The sequence below is a fragment of the Gorilla gorilla genome, chromosome 21 (genome assembly GCF_029281585.2).
Source record: "Gorilla gorilla gorilla isolate KB3781 chromosome 21, NHGRI_mGorGor1-v2.1_pri, whole genome shotgun sequence".
In the NCBI taxonomy this organism is placed as follows: Eukaryota; Metazoa; Chordata; class Mammalia; order Primates; family Hominidae; genus Gorilla; species Gorilla gorilla.
In genome coordinates, this window is record NC_073245.2 from 71,209,461 (window position 1) to 71,230,036 (window position 20,576).

The window sequence follows — 20,576 nt, forward strand, 5'->3', positions numbered from 1 at the left end:
TTGCATTTTTAGTAGAAACAGGGTTTCACCATGTTAGCCAGGATGGTCTCGATCTCCTGACCTCGTGATCGGCCCACCTCGGCCTCCCAAAGTGCTGGGACTACAGGCCCAAGCCACCGGGCCCGGCCCATCTTAGCCATTTCTAAGTGTGCAGTGCAGTAGAGTTAAGCACATTCCCAGTGTTGTCCATCTGTCTTCAGAACCGTCTTCACCTTGCAAACCTGACTCTGTCCCTATTCAACAACTCCCCATTCCACCTCCAGCCAGCCCCTGGCGACCACCCTTCTATTTTCTGTCTCTATGAATTTGACCACTTCTGGTTCTCTTTTTTAGTATATTTGTGCTTGAAATGCAGGTGCCCTGCTGTGAAGAAGCCCAGAGTCATCCAGGACAACATGGAGGGGTGCAAGTGGGGAGGAACTGAGGCCCCAGCTGACAGCGTGACCTTCAGCCACCATACCTGTGGGCAAACACACCTTCCGGTGATCCCAGCCCAGCTTTTGAAGCAAACAGCTGAAGCTCAGACCTGGTGGAGCCGAAATGAGCTGTCCCTACTGAGCGCTGTCTGAATTATTGGCCCATGGAAACTATTACAATAATCAACGTCACTAAGTGCGGGGGTAATCCACACACTTTTTTGAAGTGTGTATTGAAGCCACAGGAACTGGAACAGGAGAGAACTCTCACATGGAGTTCGTCTGTGGAGAAGGAGAAACATGGAGTAGTGGCCAGAGGAAGTTAAGCCAAGAAATGTTGTTTTTGTTTCATTTTGCTTTTTTTTTTTTTTTTTTTGAGACAGAGTTTCACTCTTGTTGCCCAGGCTGGAGTGCAGTGGCGTGATTTCGGCTCACTGCAACCTCTGCCTCCTGGGTTCAAGCAATTCGCCTGTCTCAGACTCCCGAGTAGCTGGGATTACAGGCATGTGCCACCACGCCTGGCTAATTTTTGTATTTTTAGTAGAGACGGAGTTTCATCATATTGGTCAGGCTGATTTCAAACTCCTGACCTCAGGTGATCTGCCCACCTCAGCCTCCCAAAGTGCTGGGATTACAGGCTTGAGCCACCATGCCTGGCCTTGCTTTTTAAGATTGAAGCAATCTGAGTGTTTCAATGTTGAAGATAAAGGAGGGAGAGATTGAATATGCAGAAGAAAGGGGAATTATCCAAAGAAGACGACTCCAGAGAGGGCGGAGTGCAGAGGATCCTCAGCACAGGTGGGGCCCTGGGAGGGACAGCCCGATGCTGACAGGGTGAACCTTCAGTGCTAGGTGGGTGACAGGGTGCTTGCACGTGGACTGTTTTCTCTCCGCAATAGAAGGTGGGAAGGGTGAAGGTAGGAAACGGTGAAGTCAGAGGTTTGAGGAGAGAATAGAAAGTCTGACACATCTTTGTAGAGAAAGGGAGAATGTGTTGACTTGAGGAAAGAAGGATTTGAGAACAGATGGTTTAGTTGATGTTGGTGATCAGGAATAGCTGGGAAATCAGGTTATCCTGTTGTGGGCTTCTGTCCGCAGAACTTAGCTACTTAGGTATATGCATGATACATACTTGATTCATCCCAGACTGGGGTTCTGCCAACACATGTGATCAGAGGGTAAAGAGCAATGGGTTTAGGGTGTTAGCAAGAGGGTGGTTGACAGGATGGACCATGAAACTGAAGCTGGGGAAAGAGAACAATCAGTGTGTGTGTGTATGCATGTGCGTGTGCCTGTGTGTGATGGTGGGGGTTGGGTGGAACTAATGTATAAACTTTGATTCAGCATTTCTACTTCTAGGACTTTATCTGAAAAAGAGCATTGTGCCACTGGCCCTACTTGCAACGACTTTCATCACAGAATCACATAAAATATTGAAAGATTTGAAACTAGGCAAATATTCATTAATTGAGTATTGGTTAAATAAAACAGAACACTATCCAGCCACCTCAATGCCTTTCGGGACGCAGGCATGGGAAAAGGGAATTGTAGGGTCCTGGAAGCCATCCTCTTTGTCACAAGGAAAGCACACTGACAAAGGGACAGGAGGAGGTGGCACAGAGAGAGGAGGGAGGCAGGAGACCTAGTCTGATCCTGATAACTCAGATATCTGGTTTCAGTGATGTGTAAAATGAGCTTCTGGATTCCCCAGTTACATGAGACAGGTACTCTTCTCTTTTGACCAATCTAGTTTGAATAAGGTTTCTGAGGTTTGCAATTCAAAGTACCCTGCTATGGTTTGAATGTGTTCTCCACAAATTCATAGGTACAAACCCTAACCCCCAAGGCAATGGTATTAGGAGGTGGGGACTTTGAGGGGTCATTAGATCATGAGAGCTTCCCCCATGAATGGGATTAGTGCCTTCACAAAACATGAGGCCCCAGGGAGCCGCCTTGCCCCTTCCACCATGTACAGATACAGTAAGAAGGTGCCATCTATAAGAAAGAAGCCTTCACCAGATGCTGCCTGTGTACCTTAATCTTAGACTTCTCAACCTCCAGAACTGTGAGCAATAAATATCTGTTGTTCACAAACCACCCTGTCTATAGTATGTTGTTATAGCAGCCTGAACAGACTAAGAGACTAAGAAACCACCCCCCACCCACCGGCCTCAACTAAAATGAAAGTCGCTAACAGAAGTAGAGGGTTAAAAGAAGCAGAATCTTAAAATGTTGAACTGGCTGAAGTGAGATGAGGTGGGTTGGAAATGTCATTATGCAGTAGATAAGCTGGTGTTAAACTCTGGCTGCTTGCTTGTGAGAATTAGATCATTTGACCACTGAAGTTGGACCTTCAGGTAAATTGGCAGAAAAATATCAGACTATTGGAGGGTTGACAGCTTCACAGGGCTTCCCACCTTTCACGTGAAGGATTTCTCCTCCTCTGTTTGTAGCAAAACTAACGGACCCATGAATCACAGCACCTCTGTACCACTAAGAGGTCGGCAAATCAGTCTCTGTCTCTGTTGGAAAATGCTATTTATCCTAGAAGATAAGTACTTTTAAAATATCACAATATCATTATCACACCTACAAGTATCAACAACATTCCCTTAATATCATCAAATAACCCCTCACTTGTCCATTTTCAATTTGAAATTGTCTCATGAATTATTTTAGCATTAAAAAGATAAGAATTCAAGAAACAAGATTCCTTGACATGACTTCCAGGTCTCTGAATTTATAAGTCTTCCTCTATCTCCCTGTTTTCTTCCTTAAAATGGTTTATTTCCCACAGTCTGGAATTCGTTTATTGAATTCCTGAATTCAATAACGAAGATTGGCCGCTGGGCCTAGAGGCTTCATCAGATTCAAATCTGATTTTGTTACAAGATGACTTTACAGGCGGTGCTGTGTACTTCCATTGGGAAAAACATAATGTCTTGCTTTCTCTCCTTTTATTGTGAACAACCATTGATATTGAATATCTGCATTCACTAATTCTCCAGAGGCTGAAAAATCGTCAAAATCCAATTTTAGCATTCTCTTTCCATGTATTATGCTTCTTGAAAAAGAAACTTCCTCCCATCCATATTTGGTTACATGAATATACAGTCGTTATAGGAAAGGCAAGATAAGTGCTTGATCCCCTCTCTTTACTCATTTTCAAAACAATGTATAGATCCCCTAGCATCCTCCAACTGTGATCAATTATTACTGTCATTATTAATTATAATTTATTTAGTATCATACTGACATTTTCGATGTGATGTGCTTCAGTCTACTGCAGGTTTATTCTTATTAATATCTAAAGAGTTCAGCCTGCAGTGAGAACACATGGACACAGAGATGGGAACGACACACCCTGGGGCCCGTCGGGGAGTAGGGAGGGAGAGCATTAGGGAAAACAGCTAATGCACGCTGGGCTTAATACCTAGGTGATAGGTTGATAGGTGCAGCAAACCACCATGGCACACGTTTACCTACGTAACAAGCTTGCACATCCCACACGTATGTCCCAGAACTTAAAATAAAAATAAAAAATAAAGAATGCAGAAGAAAAAAAAGGGTTTGGTTGGCTGGTAGCTCACCTCTGTAATTCCAACACTCTGGGAGGCCAAGGTGGGCAGATTACTTGAGCTCAGGAGATTAAGACCAGCCTGAGCAACATGGTGAAACACCATCTCTACTAAAAATACAAAAATTAGCCAGGTGTGGCGGTGCACGTCTGTAGTTCCAGCTACTTGCGGGACTGAGGCAGGAGGATCACTTGAACCGAAAAGGTCGAGGCTGCAGTGAGCCGAGATGGCACCACTGTACACTCCAGCCTGGGTGACAAAGTGAGACCCTGTCTCACAAAAAAAGTTCCAAGCCTGGCGTGGTGGCTTATGCCTGTAATCCCAGCACTTTGGGAAGCTGAGGCGGGAGGATCACTTGAGGTCAGGAGTTCGAGACCAGCCTGCCCAACATGGTGAAACCCAGTCTCTACTAAAAATACAAAAATTAGCAGGGCATGTTGGTACATGCCTGTAATCCCAGCTACTTGGGAGGATGAGGCAGGAGAATCGCTTGAACCCAGGAGGCGGAGGTTGCAGTAAGCCGAGACCGTGCCACTGCACTCCAGCCTGGGCAACACGAGCAAAACTTCATCTCAAAAACAAACCAACCAACCAACAAACAAAGTTCCACCTAACTGACATATACAGACCATTTCGTCCAACAGCAGCAGAAAACACGTTCTTCTCAAGCACACATAGAATGTTCTCTAGGATAGATAATATGCTAGGCCAAAAACCAAATCTTAACATAATTAAGAAGATTGAAATCGTATCAAGTATCTTATCTTTTCCACAATGGTATGAAACTAGAAATCACTAACAGAAAGAATTTCAGAAAATTCACAGTTATGTGGAAATTAAGCAACAGGCTCCTTAACAACAAATGAAGCTAAAAAGAAATTTAAAATTATCTTGAGGGCTGGGCACGGTGGCTCACACCTATAATCGTAGCGCTTTGGGAGGCCAAGGTGGGAGGATTGCCTGAGCCCAGGCAACATGGTGAGATCCTGTCTCTATAAAACACAGAAAAATTACCCAGGTGTGGTGGTGCATGCTGGTAGTACCAGCTGCTTGGGAGGCTGAGATGGGAAGATCACTTGAGTCCAGGTGTGCAAGGTTATAGTGAGCTATGATCATGCCACTACACTCCAGCCTGGGCAACAGAGTGACACACTGTCTCTAAAAATAAATAAAATAAAATATTTTGAGACTAACAAGAATGGAAACATAACATACCAGAATTTATGGGATGCAGTTCTAAGAGGGAAGTTTATAGCCATAAATACCCATATCAAAAAAGAAGAAAGATCTCAAATAAACAACGTAACATCATACCTCAAGGTACTAGAAAAAGAAACACACACAAAGCCCAAAGTTAGTAGAAGGAAGAAAATAATAAAGATCAGAGCAGAAATAAATAAAATAGGGACTAGAAAAATAATAAAAAAGATCAATGAAACTAAGAGTTGGGTTCTTGAAAAGACAAACATAATTGACAAACCTTTAGCTAGGCTAAGAAAAAAAGAGAGAAGATTAAAATAAGTAAAACCAGAAATGAAAGAGGAATAATTACAATCAATAGCACAGAAATACAAAGGATTATAAGATATTATAATTACATGCCAGCAAAAGGGGGAACCTAGAAGAAATGGATAAATTCCTAGAAACATACAACTTACCAGGACTGAATCATGAAAAAATAGAAAATCTGAACAGACCAATAACAAATGAGGAGATTGAATTAGTAATCAAAAATCTCCCACCAAAGAAAAGCCCAGGACCTGATGGCTTCACAGGTGAATTCTACCAAACATTTGAGGAACTAATACCAATCCATCTCAAACTCTTCCAAAAAATTGAAGAGAGGGAATACTTCCAAACTCATTTTACAAAGCCAGTTTTACCGATACCAAAGCCAGACAAGAACACTGCAAAAAAAGAAAATTATGGACCAACATCCTTGATGAACACAGATGCAAAAATCTCAACAAAATATAAGCAAACTGAACTCAACAGCACATTAGAAAGATCCTTCACCATGATGAAATGAGATTTTCCCTTGGGATGCAAGGATGATTCCACATATGCAAATCAATAAATGTGATATAACACATTAACAGAATAAAAGACAAAAACCATATCATTATCTCAATAGGTACAGAAAAAGCATTAGACAAAATTAAACATTGCTTCAGGATAAAAATCTCAACAAACTAGGTACAGAAAGAATGTATCTGAACACAGTCAAGGCCATATATCACAAGTCCACAGCGAGTGTTCTACTTAATGGTAAAAAGTTGAAAGTTTTTTCTCTAAGATCAGGAAAAACACAAGGATGCCTGCTCTTGCCACTTCTATTCAACACAATACTGAGTTCTAGCCAGAGCAAGTAGGCAAGGAAAAAAAAAAAAAGCCATCCAAATTGGAAAGGAAGAAGTTAAACTGTCTTTGTTAGCAGGTGACATGATCTTATATATGGAAGATCCTAAAGACTCCATTAAAAAAACTGTTAGAACTAACACATTAATTTAGTAAAGTTGCAGGTTAGGCGCTTTGTAATACAGGCTGGGCGCAGTGGCTCACACCTGTAATCCCAGCACTTTGGGAGGTGGAGGTGGGTGGATCACCTGAGGTCAGGAGTTCCAGACCAGACTGGCCAACATGGTGAAACCCCGTCTCTACTAAAAATACAAAAAATTAGCTGGGCGTGGTGGCGCATGCCTATAATACCAGCTACTCAGGAGGCTGAGGCAGGAATTGCTTGAACCTGGGAGGTGGAGGTTGCAGTGAGCCGAAATTGTGCCATTGCACTCCAGCTTGGGCAATGAGAGTGAAACTCCATCTCAAAAAAAGAAAAGAAAGAAAGTCAACATACAAAAATTAGTAGTAGCATTTCTACATACTAACAATAAACTATCTCAAAAAGGAATCAAGAAAATAACTAATTTACAATAGCTACAAAATAAAAATACTTAGGAATAAATGTGATAAGGAAGTGAAAGATCTGTATATTGAAAACTATAAATTGCTGATGAAAGAAATTGAAGAATACACAAATAGATGGAAAAATATCTGGTGTTCATAGTTTAGAAGAGTTAATATTGTTTAAATATCCATACTACCCAAAGATTTCTACAGGTCCAATGCAATCACTATAAAAATCCCAATGAAATTTTCACAGAAACAGAAAAAACAATAATAAAATTTGTACGGAACCATAAAAGACCTCAAATAGCCAAAGCAATCTTGAGCCAAAAGAACAAAGCTGGAGGCATCATACTACCTGACTTCAAAATACACTACAAAACTATGGTAACCAAAACAGCATGGTACTGGGATAAAAACAGACACATAGGCCAATGGAGCAAAATAAAAAGCCCAGACATAAATCCATGCATTTACGGTCAATTGATTTCTGGCAAAGATGCCAAGAACATACAATGGGGAAAACAATCTCTTCAATAAATGGTGTTGGGGAAACTGGATAGCCATATGAAGAATAATGAAATTAGACCCTTACTTCACGTATAAAAAACAAACAAACAAAAAATGGATTAAAAATGTGAAACTGTGAAACTGGGCCAGGCGTGGTGGTTCATGCCTGTAATCCCAGCACTTTGGGAGGCCGAGGCAGGTGGATCACCTGAGGTCAGGAGTTTGAGACCAGCCTAGCCAACATAGTGAAACCCCATCTCTACTAAAAATACAAAAAAATTAGCCAGGCATAGTGGCATGCACCTGTAGTCCCAGCTACTTGGGAGGCTGAGGCAGGAGAATTGCTTGAACCCAGGAGGTGGAGGTTGCAGTGAGTAAAGATAGTGCCACTGCACTCCAGCCTGGGAGACAGAGTGAGACTCTGTCTAAAAAAAAAAAAAAGGATGTGAAGCTGTAAAACTACTAGAAGAAAACATAGGGTAAAAGCTCCATGACATCGATCTGGACAATGATATTTTGGATATTACCTCAAAAGAGGATTCAACTTCCTTCTTTTAGGTATGGATATCCAGTCGTTCTACCACCATTTTTTTTTAAAGGCTATTCTTTCCACCATTGAATTGTCTTAGCACTCTTGTCAAAAATCAATTGACTCTTATACTGAAGGAAAGCTTGGGGGTGGGGCGGGGGGGACATCAACTGACCATGAATTCACGAGTTTACTTTTGAGCTCCCAATTCTATTACGCATGATGTGATATATCCACATAGTCCTCATAAGTGTAGCTTTGTAGTAAGTTTTGAAATTAGAAAGTGAGTCCTCCGATTTTGTTGTTCTTTTTCAAGAATTGTTTTCATTATTTTGGGTTTTTTGCTATTCCTTATGAATTTTGGTATCAGCTTGTCAGTTTCCACAAAAATGTTTGCTGGATATTGACAGAGACTGTGTTGATATTGAGAGGGATTACATGGGCTTCCTCTGAAGTTTCTATTGATTGCTTCTTTTTTTTTTTTTTTTGAGGCAGAGCCTCACTCTGTCACACAGGCTAGAGTACAATGGTGCGACCTCGGCAGACTGCAACCTCTGCCTCCCAGGTTCAAGCGATTCTCCCATCTCAGCCTCCTGAGTAGCTGGGATTACAGGCACCCGCCATCATGCCCAGCTAATTTTTGTATTTTAGTAGAGATGACGTTTCACCATGTTGGCTAGGCTGGTCTTGAACTCCTGACCTCAGGTGATTCACTCACCTCAGCCTCCCAAAGCACTGGGATTACAGACGTGAGCCACTGGACCCGGCTGATTGCTCCTTTTTTCTATGTATGGGCAATACTTCATTTCCTTGCATGTCTCATAATTTTTTGTTGAAAACCAGCCTCTTAAAATAACATATTATGTCAACTCTGAAAATCAAATTCTCTCCCTTCCCCAGGATTTGTTGATGTTACTATTTATTGTTATTGCTACTTCTTGTCGTCGTTTCTTTGTGACTTTTCTGAATAAATTCCATAAAATCTGCATTTCTTATAATGTGTGGCCACTGAAGTCTTTGCTCTGTTAGCTTAGTGGTCAGCTAATTATTAGAAAGACATTTTCTTAAATTCTTGTTATCAGCAACTCTCCCAGTCTTTGCCAGGGAGCTTTGTGCATATGTTGGAGCATGCCTTCAATACTGAACCAGGCAGCTGACAAATCTGCCTTCGTCTTTACTTCCTTCTTGCATAGAGCCTCAAGGTGACCCAGAGATGAAAGAACCTCACTGGTTCATCATAAGCCTGTGCATAGCCTTGGGTGAGTGCTTTCCAAAGATCCTATGGCTTTTCATGGCATTTCATTCCCCAACTTTTCCTTTTCAGCTTTTTGGTTAGCCTATTGCTTGTCCCAACTGTTACCTACTGCCTCAAGCAGGCATAAAATTAAACAATTCCTCCTAATTGTTTTGACAAATGCCCCCAAGGAAAAGGCTTTTAACACTAAACAAACTTCCAGTCATGGCAAGCAAACCAGATGGGTAAAATAATGATAATTCCTGAGAAGGAGGCTTTGAAAGAGCTTCAACCTCATTTCATTCTCTCTGGTAACTACAAGCTCTGGTTTTCACTTTGATTGCCTGCTATTGGTTTTCAAGGCTGCCAGAAAACTGGAGAAAGGGAAATAGAAATAGGGGAAGTTAAGATACCACAAAGCTCACTATTCTTATCAAGATTCAGCCATTTTTCTTAAATACATGCTTTCCTAATGGCTGCAAACCTTTGGTTAATTTTCAAAGTTCTAAAATTGTAGATTTTGTTGCAGTGAGCCGAGATAGCGCCACTGTACTCTAGCCTGGGCGAGAGCAAGACTTCGTTTCAGAAAAAAAAAAATTGTTGATTTTGACTATTTTGTCAGTTTTCTCATTGCTCTTCTGGAGAAGAGAATTTTTAGAGGTTCTTACTCAGAAATTGTCACTAACGTTACTCCAGTAAACTTTTAAAGTAAGTGCCTGGAAGTCAATATTTTAGGCTTTGTGGGCAAACTCAAGGATGTTAAACAGGCAATTATGTAACGAGAGGAAAAAAAATTTTCACAAAATTTTAACTGATGAAATTCAAAATATGATAATAAGTACTTTTTTGTTTTATAGCTCTACTAATGAGAAGAATGAAGCTTATTGGGGGGGGAGGTAACATTTTACTTAATTGGGGGTTATCATCATAACCAACTGCAAATTTTCATCTATCAGTGCTGACCTGTAAAGAGATTTTGCGTATTTCATCTTTGAAAATGTCTTTTCACAAAGATAGGTACTGCCAATTCTGATATCAGTCCACAAGCATGTGATTTTAATTGAATTTAATTGTGATTGAATTGAATTCAGTTGTGATTTAAATGTAATTTATATTCATCACATGTATGGCATTTACAGAATTCTATTAGATTTTTTCCTTGATATTTGCCTTTTAGCATGTATTAATCACTCATTTCATTATGTATTAATCACTTCGAATTGAAGGTTATTTGGAAACTCTTCTATTGCACAGTTAAATAGACTTTGAAGCATGTAAGTTTCCTTTCAGCATACATCACATTCTAAGAAACACTGCTTACTCTGTAGCTTGAATTCCAAAAACAATTCCACAGGAAATTTGTATGGAAATGGAGATCTTCCTTTTTGTTTCAACTTTTGACAGCATGGGAAGTATTTAAAGTGACACAACATCAGCTGTGACCCACACAATATTAGTAAAGGCAAAATGACTTTACCACAATATAAGTTTTGCATATAAGCACTGTTTTGCCTTTTAACATTAGCTTGAATTTATTAAGAAATACTTTCAAATTCACAGCAAATTCTAAGCATTATTATACTACGGTATAATAGTGGTTGACAGAGGCTATTCTTGTTCTGAAAAACTAAACTCTTGGTCTGAGCTCAAAATATGTCAATAAAACTTCACTACCAATGAGCCTTCAAATTTCTGTGTGGTAGAACAAGTCAAGGTATTTATCATCTACTTCTGATAAAAATTCATGGAACTGATTAAGTCCACAAGAGTTAAGTTCAGTGTTAACAGTACTCATTCAATAACACACAATTCAAATATTTTCCTCAAAATATCGATATATAATACAATGAATTTCATAGGCTTTAAACCTCTTACATTTCTGCACGCTTTATAGAGTTGTCCAGCTAAGCCTCTTGCTGCTCCACACATATTTTTACTGTCATCAGTTGTAACACACCTTAATAGATTCCATTTCTGACTGTAATGAATTAATATTTTTTCAACTTCTTTAAAAATATTCTCCCCTGGCCGGGCGCGGTGGCTCACGCCTGTAATCCCAGCACTTTGGGAGGCCGAGGCAGGTGGATCATGAGGTCAGGAGATTGAGACCATCCTGGCTAACACGGTGAAACCCCGTCTCTACTAAAAATACAAAAAAAAAAAAAAAAATTAGCTGGGCATGGTGGCGGGCACCTGTAGTCCCAGCTACTTGGGAGGCTGAGGCAGGAGAATGGCGTGAACCCGGGAGGCGGGGCTTGCAGTGAGCTGAGATAGCACCACTGCAGTCCGGCCCGGGAAAAAGAGCAAGACTCCATCTCAAAAAAAAAAAAAAAAAAAAAAAAAATTCTCCCCTATAGCTGTTACATGCATAAAAGCTACTCCTCCAGTCACTTCAAATTGGGCATTGACTTCTCAAGATTTTTAAAAACTGCCTATTGGCCAGGCACGGTGGCTCACACCTGTAATCCCAGCACTTTGGGAGGCTGAGGCAGGTGGATCACCTGAGGCAGGTGGATCACCTGAGGTCAGGAGTTTGAGACCAGCAGGACCAATATAGTGAAACCCCTTCTCTACTAAAAATACAAAAATTCGCTGGGTGTGGCGGTGCGTGCCAGTAGTCCCAGATACTCGGGAGGGTGAGGCAGAAGAATCGCTTGAACCCAGGAGGCGGAGGTTGCAGTGAGCCAAGATCGCGCCACTGCCCTCCAGCCTGGGCAACAGAGAAAGATTCCATCTCAATAAACCCCAAAACAAAACAAAACAAAAAAACAAAACAAAAAAAACCTCGCAAAAATTAGTCAGGCGTGGTGGTGTGCACCTGTAGTCGCAGCTACTCAGGAGGCTAAGACAGGAGAATCGCTTGAACCCAGGAGGCAAAGATTGCAGTGAGCCGAGATCACGCTGCTGCACTCCAGCCTGGGTAACAGAGCGAGATTACATCTCAAAAAACAAAACAAAACAAACAAACAAAAAAACTGCCTGTTTTTTAGTGGACTATTGATGCTACTCGCAATGTCCCAAACTCTTCAACCAACTATCCTCAATGCAAGGCTAATACTCTTAAACAAGTTTGTTTTTTCTGGGTACATTTATTCAGCCATTGTAATCAAACATCATGCAATTAACTTACTATTTATAAACAGATTTCTTTCTTGCTTAACAAACGAACTACTTGATAATTTACTTCAGTTATGGATTCTTTGTCATTTTAATTTCTGTGAAGAAATTCTGCCATGATCTCTGCAATGTTGATGCATTTCATCCTCTTCTAGAAGAGCTATCACGTCATCACACAAGATACAATGTTTTGTCATGTGATGTGACAGCAAAATAATTCACACTCCATTATGCCTTAGAAACAGACATTCAAAGTCTACTTTTATCTTCTTTCTTTCTTTAACATGAAAGATATGTACTCATAATTTTTTTAGAGTGTGGCAATATATGTAGCACTCAAAATCCTGTTGTTTTTTAACTGTGTAACTGCAATTCTCATTGTGCCAAGTAGCAGTTTAAGGCAATGAGAATGCTACATCCAGCCCCTGGCACAATTCCTCACTTTCGCCAGTGCAGCACAAAAGCACCCACGGAAAAAAGTAAACAAATTAGCATGGCTGTGTCCCCATAAAAGCTTATTTATGGATATTACAACTTGAATTTCCTATCACTTCATGTGCTACAAAATATTCTTCTTTTGATTGTTTAACTATTTAAAAATGTAAAAACTATTCTTAACTCACGGGCCATACAGAAACAGGTGGCAGGCCAGATTTGGTACACAGGCCATAGTTAGCCAATCCCTGCTATAATACATTTAACTTAATTTTTTGTTGTTGTTGTTGAGACAGAGTCTCATTCTGTTGCCCAGGCTGGAGTGCAGTGGCATGTTCTCCCCTCACTGCAAACTCCACCTCCTAGGTTCAAGCAATTCTCTTGCCTCAGCCTCCCAAGTAGCTGGGATTACGGGTGCACGCCACCATGCCAAGCTAATTTTTGTATTTTTAGTAGAGACAGGGTTTTGCCATGTTGGCCAGGCTGGTCTTGAACTCCTGACCCCAGGTGATCCACCCACCTTAGCCTCCCAAAATGCTGGGATTACAGGTGTGAGCTGCCGTGTCCGGCCAAATTTAATTTTAAGTTCATATTAATTTAATTATTTGTATAGGTAATACTTGCACATGCTCTAAACTTAATATCTTAGAGAAGGGTGGGTGGCATAAAATCTCCCCTCTACATCAGCCACCAGCTACCCAGTTCTTCTCCCTAGAGGCAACCAGTGTTGCCAGTTTCCCATGTAATCTTCCAGAGCCACTCTGTGTATATCTAAGCAATTACACACAGATATATTTTTCTTTCTTGTGTTTACATAAAAGGCAACATACTCTACTTCATACTCACTCACATGGCTATAATCAAAGATAGCTACATTGGCAAGGAAATAGAGAAATTGAAACCTCCGCAGACTGCTGGAAGGAATGTAAAATAGTGCAGCCGCTTGCCATATCAGCCAGCACTTCTCCCCCAGGTGTATAACCAGGAGAAAGGAAAACACAAATTCACACAAAAACTTGTACTCCAGCGTTCATGTTATTCATAATAGCCCAAAGTGGAAACAATCCAAATGTCTATCCACTGGTTAACAAACTGTGTTAAAAATGTATACAATAGAATACTACTCAGCCAAAAAGATGAAATACTGATACATGCCACAACACACTAAGCCTTGAAAGCACCATGCTAAGCGAAAGAAGCTGGACACAAAAGTCAATGCATTGTATGATTTCATGTATGTGAAATGTCTAGAAGAGGCAAATTCATAGAGACAGAAAACAGATTGCTGGAGGAGGAAAAAATGCGAAGTGACAGCTAATGAGAACAGGATTTTTTTTTTTTTTTTTGGAGTGATAAGAATGTTCTGGAACTGGATAATGGTGATGGTTGTACAACCTTGTGAATATACTACAAGCACTGAATTGTGTACTTAAAAATGTATTCTGTAATATGTGAATTACTTCTCAATAAAATTAGTAGCATATTATACATATGCCTTGCCTTTTTCCCTTATCATCATCTAGAGGCCAATTAAAAGGGGACGAGACATGCAAAAGCAATATGAAATACAGTGGTGGCTTCTGTGAGCACTGGCCAAATCAAAAATGATAGTAACCCAAATCTAAAAATGCTTGCCTCAAAAAAGGGAATATTGGCTGGGCAAGGTGGCTCACGCCTATAATCCCAGCACTTTGGGAGGCCAATGTGGGTGGATCACTTGAGGTCAGGAGTTTGAGACCAGCCTGGCCAACATGGTGAAACCCCGTCTCTACTAAAAATACAAAATTTAGCCAGGTGTGGTGGCAGGTGCCTGTAATCCCAGCTACTCGGGAGGCTGAGGCTGGACAATCACTTGAACCTGGGAGGCAGAGGTTGCCTGAGACTGCACCACTGCACTTTAGCCTGGGCAACAGAGTGAAACTGTGTATCCAAAAAGAAAAAAAAAGGAAAGAAAAAGAAAAAAAAAGGGGGGGATATTCAAGTCTTTCTACAACTAAGTTTTAAAAAACTCTGTAACTGGTTATAAGTAGGCTGAAAACTGAACCCATCCGAGACTGAACCTGCAGCTTGTATATTAACATAGTTGAATTCACAGTCTACAGTACTTTTTTTTTTTTTTTTTTTCCTGAGACGGAGTCTCGCTCTGTCACCCAGGCTGGAGTGCAGTGGCGCAATCTCAGCTCACTGCAACCTCTGCTGCCTGGGTTCACGTGATTCTCCTGTCTCAGCCTCCCGAGTAGTTGGGATTACAGGCGCCCGCCACCATGCCTGGCTAATTTTTGTATTTTTAGTAGAGACGGGGTTTCACCATCTTGGTCAGGCTGGTCTCGAACTCCTGGCCTCATGATCCAACCGCCTCGGCCTCCCAAAGTGCTGGGATTACAGGCATGGGCCACCATGCCTGGCCTACAGTACTTTTAACCAAAAGTGAGGGCAATGGTTGAGAAAGAAAGAAAGCCCGACAAGATGGAACTGGAATAAAAATATCCAGAAATATTCCAAGACTCCCCCGGTCCTACCACTCTGCAACACTCCACTGTGCCTCTCCTCCCTTAGGAAGAGTCCTCGCCCTTTGAGGGAAAATAACCACGCTCTCATGCCCTGCTACTACACATTTTTACCTGGCTGGTAACCAGAATTGAAACTCAACCAGGCCTGGGAGTGAAATGCATTATTATGGAAGGAGAATGAAGAATTGCTTCTTGAAGGAAGGGCATGGCTGCACCAATATGTATAGTCATACTGTAAATAAAAACAAAAACAAAGCAAACAAAAGATATGTATAGTCATCATGAGAAGGGACTTAAGGTCCCCAGGCATAGAGGGTGGCGTTTATTTCTCAGCTGGAATGAAGTTATTGATTTAGGTGCATTCTTTCAGGGGGCGTGGGCAGCTGCTTTAGCAGTTTGCTGCTTTGGCTAATGTTCTGAATGCTGCTCTGTGCAAAATGACATGGCAAAGCCAGAGACACTTTGGCATAAGACAGAGAAAGAATTCAAAGACTTCAGGAGACAGGAATGCCGCACTGGAACTGCAGTGGGTTTCCCCCTTACCGGCTCCTCCCACCTCCATGTGGCTCCCATGAGGGCTGGAAGGCTCTCCACTCACCTTGGCCTTGAGAAATGCATTGGTGAGGAATATGGCAGTCTTTCAAATGGGCTTTCACTGGCTGTTCTCCTGGCCTGGGGATGTTGGTGGTACAGGCTGGAGTTGCCTTGCTGATCTCAATGGAGATGAGAGGAGCCGGCGTTGGCTTGGTCCACGTGGCCACGGTTACCTGCCAGAAGCCAAGGAGCCCGGGTAATCATAATAGGCAACAAGGCAGGTGTGCTTATTGGTTCACAACATGGTTGGTGTAAGGCCCAGAGATCTTTAGTTGTGGTTAATTAGAGGGTTCCCAGGAATTAAAGTGACAGGTGCTCCATCCTTTTGTATGCAACCATAAAATAAAAATAGAATAAAATAGACCGGGCTCGGTGGCTCACACCTGTAATCCCAGCACTTTGGGTGGCCGAGGCGGGTGGATCACCTGAGGTCAGGAGTTCGAGACCAGCCTGGCCAACATGGTAAAGCCCTGTCTCTACTAAAAATACAAAAAGTAGCCGGGCATGGTGGCAGGCGCCTGTAGTCCCAGTTACTCAGGAGGCTGAGGCAGAAGAATCGCTTGAACTTGGGAGGCAGAGGATGCAGTGAGCTGAGATCGTGCCACTGCACTCCAACCTGAGTGACAGAGTGAGACTCCGTCTCAAAAAAAAAAAAAAAAAAAAAGAATAAAATAAGTCCAGGTCTAATGAAAGTAAGACATAAGGAAGTCAAGAACTGGTATCTAATTCTGTACGCTGGGTCACTTCATTGATCCAGAGTCTCTAGTCTAGAGACCGGAGACCATAAGTAACATGGTCTAGGTAGCCTTGAGACCCACGTAATCACCAAGGCAACCTGGAGGGCTTCTTCCTCACATTTCCCCAAAGAGAAATGTGCCCTGGGAGAAAGAACATACCAAAACCTTTGGTCTACTGGATACTGGATCAAATCTAAGTAATGCTAATTATTGGGATCCTAGGAACCTCGACATCACCATGGTCTGCCCTTTGGAGTGAGGTCTATGTGGATCCAGAGATGGAGTGGGGATCGAGTCCACCAATAGCAAGCCCACCCCAAGGGTCTTTTCTGTCCAGATGTAGATATATAGATGGATCTCCTCAGAATCAGGCATCGTCACCTATTGGCTTGTTAAGGCCTGGAGTAAATGCCACCATGGTGGGCAGGGCCAAAAACGAGACACTGGAACTTCCTCTTTCCTCCAAAATAGCAATCAGAAAGCATTGTTACCTCTAAAAAATGTTTTAAGTACACATTTCAGTGGTTGTAGTATATTGTAGATAGTCCCAAACATCAAACACTTGGAAAGGGTGTGCTTGGTGACCCCTGTGACATCCCCACTGAATCTGCAATTCAGCTGCTGCACAGGGTGCCAGGTGAATTAGCCTTAGCTTAATCAGGTGGTTTTCCAAGTGTCGATCCCAACCCAACTCCCATTTTCCTCTCACCAGGAAAAATCAATACAATGCCTAGAAACTGTTATGCACTTTTTTTTTTTTTTGAGACGGAGTCTCTCTCTGTCACCCAGGCTGGAGTGCAGTTGAGTGACCCCAGCTCACTGCAACCTCCGCCTCCCAGGTTCAAGCGATTCTCCTGCCCCAGCCTCCCGAGTAGCTGGAATTACAGGCGTGCACCACCATGCCCGGCTAGTTTTTGTATTTTTAGTGAGACAGTGTTTCACCATGTTGGCCAGGCTGGTCTCGAACTCCTAACCTCCAGTGATCCGCCTGCCTTGGCCTCCCAAAGTGCTGGGATTACAAGCATGAACCACTGCACTTAGCCTGGTATGCACTTTTTTTTTTTTTTTGAGACAGAGTCTCTCCCTGTTGCCCAGACTGGAATGCAGTTGCGCGATCCTGGCTCACTGCAACCTCTGCCTCCTGGGTTCAAGCGATCCTCAGCCTCCTGAGTAACTGGGACTACAGGCATGTGCCACCACACCCAGCTAATTTTTGTATTTTTAGTAAAGATGGGGTTCTGCCATGTTGGCCAGGCTGGTCTTGAACTCCTGGCCTCAAGTGATCCTCCCACTTTGGCCTCCCAAAATGCTGGGATTACAGGCATGAGCCACCGTGCCTGGCCCTGGTATACACTTTTGATTGCGCAAATGCATTTTTCTCCATCTTGAAAGAGAAAATACCAGATGATGTTTCCTTTTACTCCTTTACAGTTCTTCTCAGAGTCCTCTCTCCTTTTGGAACATACATTGTTCCCAGTGAAATGGAACATTGCACATAACAGCTAATTGGTCTATTACATTAAAAGCAACACGTTGATAGACTAGGAAAAAAAGAGGAACAGTTATCTTGAAGATATATATATATTATATATCCATATAATATACGGTTGGTACAAAAGTAATTGCAGTTTTTGCATTGTTGAAATTTGCCGTTTGATATTGGAATACCTTCTTTTTTTAACAACATAATGGGTTTATATTCAATATAGTACTTATCAGGAGGGTGTTGCTAAGTTAATGTAAAGTTTTTTTCTTAACATTAAATCTCTTTTCCATGTCAACATCTATAGTTTTTTCTAATATTAATTTTTTTCTGCATTTCAGTATTAGATACACTGAATACATTTTTCGAAATGTTTTTTCTCCAGAGAAAAAAGTTTCCCTTTTTGGCTGACTCTCTTATATCTAAATACAATATTAACTTGGGAGACAACAAAACAAAAATCTAATAAAAAGATGGAGAAAACTCCCCAACGATTCGGGAGGCAGTGATTATAACCGAACATTGGTGATTTCCTAAGATTCTGGGCAAGAACTTCCTTCTTCCTATTTCACATTCTTTGAGAATTCTAAAACTATGAAATATTACTTATGTAAATTTCAGCTATCTTACTTGTTTGACCTCCTTTCTAACTGGCAAATACAAATGATAGACTGCATTTTTCTGTGCATTATTTGTTCTAAAGAAAACATTTTTTTTCAATTTATATACGTATGTCTGTTCCCATTTCATGGAAACAACGAAAAATGTAAAACTCCCTTGTTTACTGATTCTTGGAAACTTTCAGACCCCAAAGCTCAGGTTTAGCCTCTATAGCACAAAGGTTTTCAGGGTGAGGTTTGATTCAGTAGGCCTTTCAAACTCACATCTGTCCATTTCTTTCTCGTGCATATACCCCCGAGCAGCACAACTGCCTGTAATGCTAAGAACCACACCTAACAAGAGGGCGATTGCATCACCGGCTTCTGCTGCTTCCACAACAGGCAGCACCAAAAGCAGTGACATGAGGACTAAGGACAACTGTGTTGAAACTGAGGTCATGATGTTGGAATCTTGATGGCTGAAGGTTCCAAAGAAATGGTGTATATAGAATTCTATCTGACTTGAAATTTTCCCTTCCTGGAGCTCCGGATGCTGAGATTAAGAGGTTCCACTTAACACTACCTTCCAGGAAGCAGCCATTACAGGACTGGAATACATTCTTAAATGTGGTTATGTCATACATCATCTTAATGAGCATTTCTCTCTTTATTTATTTTTGCTAATGACTTATTACTTGCTGTTTATTTTTTTCTTTATTTTAGACTATGGAAATGATGTTAGACAAAAAGCAAATTTGAGCAATATTCTTATTCGAGTTCAAAATGGATTGTAAAGCAGTGGAGACAACTCGCAACATCAATGGCCCAGGAACTGCTAATGAACATACCGTGCAGTGGGGGTTCAAGAAGTTTTGCAAAAGAGAGGAGAGCCTTGAAGATGAGGAGCGTAGCGGCCAGTCGTCGGAAGTTGACAACCACCAATTGAGAGCAATCACGGAAGCTGGTCCTCTTACAACTACACCAGAAGCTGCTGAAGAACTCAACGTCCACCATTCTACGGTCGTTCGGCATTTGACGCAAACTGGAAAGGTGAAAAAGCTCGATAAGTGGGTGCCTCATGAGCTGAGCGAAAATCAAAAACATTGTCGTTTTGAAATGTCGTCTTCTCTTATTCTACACAACAACAATGAACCATTTCTCCATCGGATTGTGATGTGCGACAAAAAGTGGATTTTATACGACAACCAGCGATGACCAGCTCGGTGGGTGGACTGAGAAGCTCCAAAGCACTTCCCAAAGCCAAACTTGCACCAAAAAAAGGTCCTGGTCACTGTCTGGTGGCCTGCTGACGGTCTGACCACCACAGCTTTCTGAATCCCGGCAAAACCATTACATCTGAGAAGTGTGCTCAGCAAATCGATGAGATGCACCAAAAACTGCAAAGCCTGCAGCCGGCACTGGTCAACAGAAAGGACTCAATTCTTCTCCAGGATAATGCCGACCGCAGGTCCTACAACCAATGCTTCAAAAGTTGATCAAATTGGGCTACAAAGTTTTGCCTCGTCTGCCATATTCACCTGACCTCTCACCAACCAACTACTGCTTCTTCAACCATCTTGACAACTTTTTCCAGAGAAAACGCTTCCACAACCAGCAGCATGCAGAAAATGCTTTCCAAGAGTTTGTCAAATCCCGACGCACAGATTTTTACATTACAGGAATAAACAAACTTATTTCTCATTGGTAAAAAATGTGTTGATTGTAATGGTTCCTATTTTGATTAATAAAGATGTGTTTGAGCCTAGTTATAATTTTAAAATCACAGTCCAAAACCGTAATTACTATTGCACCAACCAGAATATATAGAATATATAACATAATATATAATATATTTGAAATATACTATATAAAATATATATTATATTTATGTATATATTATATATTTCATATATATTATATATTTCATATA

The 20,576-nt window shown here is 41.5% G+C and overlaps 1 long non-coding RNA gene and 1 pseudogene across 1 annotated transcript in view; both read right to left on the minus strand.

Annotated features, from left to right (window-relative positions):
• Positions 1-19,716, minus strand: part of LOC134757812 (uncharacterized) — a 41,454-nt gene extending 21,738 nt beyond the window's left edge. The window contains exons 1-2 of the long non-coding RNA XR_010132316.1: positions 19,495-19,716; positions 15,832-16,000 (exon numbers count right to left, since the gene is read on the minus strand). This is a non-coding gene — a long non-coding RNA (uncharacterized lncRNA). The remainder of the gene's footprint in view (positions 1-15,831; positions 16,001-19,494) is intronic.
• LOC115931695 (small integral membrane protein 30-like) lies at positions 18,928-19,220 on the minus strand (annotated as a pseudogene).
• Positions 19,717-20,576: the final 860 nt, after the last annotated feature.